This window comes from Mesoplodon densirostris, unplaced genomic scaffold, assembly GCF_025265405.1.
Source record: "Mesoplodon densirostris isolate mMesDen1 unplaced genomic scaffold, mMesDen1 primary haplotype scaffold_37, whole genome shotgun sequence".
NCBI classification, from domain to species: Eukaryota; Metazoa; Chordata; class Mammalia; order Artiodactyla; family Ziphiidae; genus Mesoplodon; species Mesoplodon densirostris.
The window spans coordinates 2892851-2896258 of record NW_026778196.1 but is presented as its reverse complement, the minus strand read 5'-3'; positions in this window follow the sequence as shown (position 1 = coordinate 2896258).

Here is a 3408-nt window from a genome sequence, read left to right as displayed (position 1 = left end):
GCTCCATGCTCTTGTCATCACAATGCTCCATGACACCTGTCATCACAATGTTCCATGACTCCAGTCATCACAATGCTTCATAACGTTTGTCATCACAATGGTCCATGCCCGTGTCATCACAAGGCTCTGTGACCTTTGTAACCACAATGCTCCATGAACTTTTCATCACAATTCTCTGTGACCCTTGTCATCACAATGCTCCATGTCTTTGTCAGAACAATGATCCATGACCATTGTCATCACAATGTGCCCCACGCATTTCATCACAATTGTCCACAACCTTGTCATTGCAATGCTCCATAAATCTTGTAATCACAATGGTCCAAGCACTTCTCATCAAAATGCTCTCTCACCAGAGATATCACAATGTTCAATCACTAGTCATCCCAATTCTCCCTCACCCCTGTAATCACAATATTCCATGACCCTGTCATCACAATGCTACATCCCCTTATCATCACAATGTTCCATGACCCCTGACATCACAATATTCCATAACTCCTGTCATCAAAATGCTCCATGACCCTTTTCATCCCAAAGCTCCAAGACCCATGACATCACAATGTTCTATAACCCTTGCCCTCAAAATGTTGCATTACACTTTTCATCAAATTGCTGCATGACCGGTCATCACAATGCTCCCTGCCTTCTCATCACAATGCACCATGCACTTGTCATCAAAATGCTCCATGACTTGTCATCACAAAGCTCCATGACCCTTGGCATCACAATGCTCCATGTCATTGTCATCACAATGCTCCATGAACCCTCTCATCATATTGCTCCATGCCCTTGTTATCACAAAGCTCCATGACACTTGTCATCACAATGCTCGATGCCCTTCTCATCACAATGCTCCATGCCCTTGTCATTACAATCCTGCATGACCCATGTATCACAGTGTTCCGTGCCCTAGTGATCATAATGCTCCATGCCCACTCTCATCAATAATCCATGAAATATTTCAGACCAATATTCCATGCCCTTCTCATCAAAATGCTCCATTACCCCTGTCATAACAATGCTTCATGACCCCTGCCATCACAATGTTCCACGGCCAAGTCATCACAATGTTCCATGACACTTGTCATCAAAATGCTCAAGACCCCTGAATTCACAATTCTACATGCCCTTGTCATGACAGAGCTCCATGACGCATGTCATCAGAATGTTCCACGGCCTTCTCATCACAATGCTCCATGCCCTCGTCATAACAATGCTCCAAGACCCTTGTAATCACAATGCTCCATGGCCCATTTCATCTCAGTGCTCCATGAACCCTGTCATCACAATGCACCATGCCCATCATCATAATGCTTCAGGCTATTGTCATCACAATGAAATCAATATTCTCCATGACCTCTGTCATCATAATGCTCCAATCCCTTGTTATCACAATGTCACATAACACTTATCTTCACAACACCCCATGACGCTCATCATCACAATTATCCATGGTCTTCTCATCACATTGCTCCATGATCTTTGTCATCACAATGCTCAATACACTTGTCATCACAGTGCTCCCTGATATTGTCCTCAGTATGCTCCTTGAACCCTGTCATGACAAGGCTCCATGCCATTTTCATAAAAATGGTCCATGCCCTTTTCATCACAATGCTCCACGATCCCTGTAATCACAATGCTCCATGCCTTTGTCATCACAAAACTCCATGACGCATGTCATCAGAATGGTCCATGGGCTTCTCATCACAATGTCCCATGCCCTAGTCATCACAATGCTACAAGCACCCTGTAATCACAATGCTCCATGCCCCTTTTCATCACAATGCTCCATGCCCTTGTCCTCACAATGCTCCATGACCACTCTCATCACAACACTCCAGGACACCTGACAACACAATGATCCGGGACTATTGTCATCACAATGCTCCATTCCCTAGTCATCACAATGCTCCATGATCCCTGTCATCACAACACTCAATGAACATGTTCAGCCCGGTTCTCCGTGACCCTTGTCATCACAATGATCCATGCCATTGTCATCCCAATGCCCCATGACAACTCTATTCACAATGCTCCGTAACGCTTGTCATCACAGTGCTCCATGACACGTCTTCACAATTCTCCATGCCTTTGTCATCAAAATGCTCCATGACCTTGTCATTATAATCCTCTATGCGCTTGTCATCACAATACTCCATTTTCATTGTCATCACAATACTCCATTTCCATTGTCATCACAATCCTCCATGAACTTTGGGATCACATTGTTTCATGCCCTAGTCATCACAATGCTCCACGATCCTTGAAATCAAAATGATCCAAGACCTCTGTCATCACAATGCTCCAAACCCTTGTGATCACCACGTTCCACAACCCTTGTCATCACAACGCTCCATGATGCCTGTCATCACAATGCCCCATGCCGTTTTCATCAAAATGCTCCATGTCATTTTCATCAAAATACTCCACAGCTTGTCATCAGATTGCTCCATGACCCTTGTCATCACAATTTCCATGCACTTGTCAGCACAATGCTCCCTGACCCTTGTCATCACCATGCTCCAAGCCATTGTCATCACAATGCTCCATTGCCTTTGTCATCAGAATCCTCCATGACACTTGTCATCACAATGCCCCATGACTCTCGTCATCACAATTGTCCATGGTCTTCCCAACACAATGCTCCATGACCCATGTCATCACAATACTCCGTGACTCCAGTCATCACAATGCTTCATAATGATTCTCATCACAACGGTCCATGCCCACATCATCACAAGGCTCTGTGACCATTGTAACCACAATGCTCCATGAACTTTTCATCACAATGCTCTGTGACCCTTGTCATCACAATGCTCCATGCCTTTGTCAGAACAATGCTCCATGACCCTTGTCCTCACAATGTGCCATGCGCTTTTCATCACAATGATCCACAACCTTGTCATCACTATGCTCCATAAACCTTGGAATAACAATGTTCCATGCACTTCTCATCCAAATGCTCTCTCATATGAGATATCACAATGTTCCATCAATAGTCATCACAATCCTCCCTCACCCCTGTTATCTCAATGTTCCATGACCCCTGACATCACAATATTCCATAACCCCTGTCATCAAAATGCTCCATGACCCTTTTCATCCCAAAGTTCCATGACCCCTGGCATCACAATATTCTATAACCCCTGTCATCAAAATGTTCCATTACAATTTTCATCAAATTGCTGCATGACCCTGTCATCAAAATGCTCCCTGCCCTACTCAACACAATGCACCACACCCTTGTCATCAAAATTCTCCATAACCATTGTCATCACTAAGCTCCATGATCATTTGCATCAAAATGCGCCATGTCATTGTCACCACAATGCTCCATGAACCCTCTCATCATATTGCTCCATGCCCTTGTCATCACAAAGCTCCATCACACTTGTCATCACA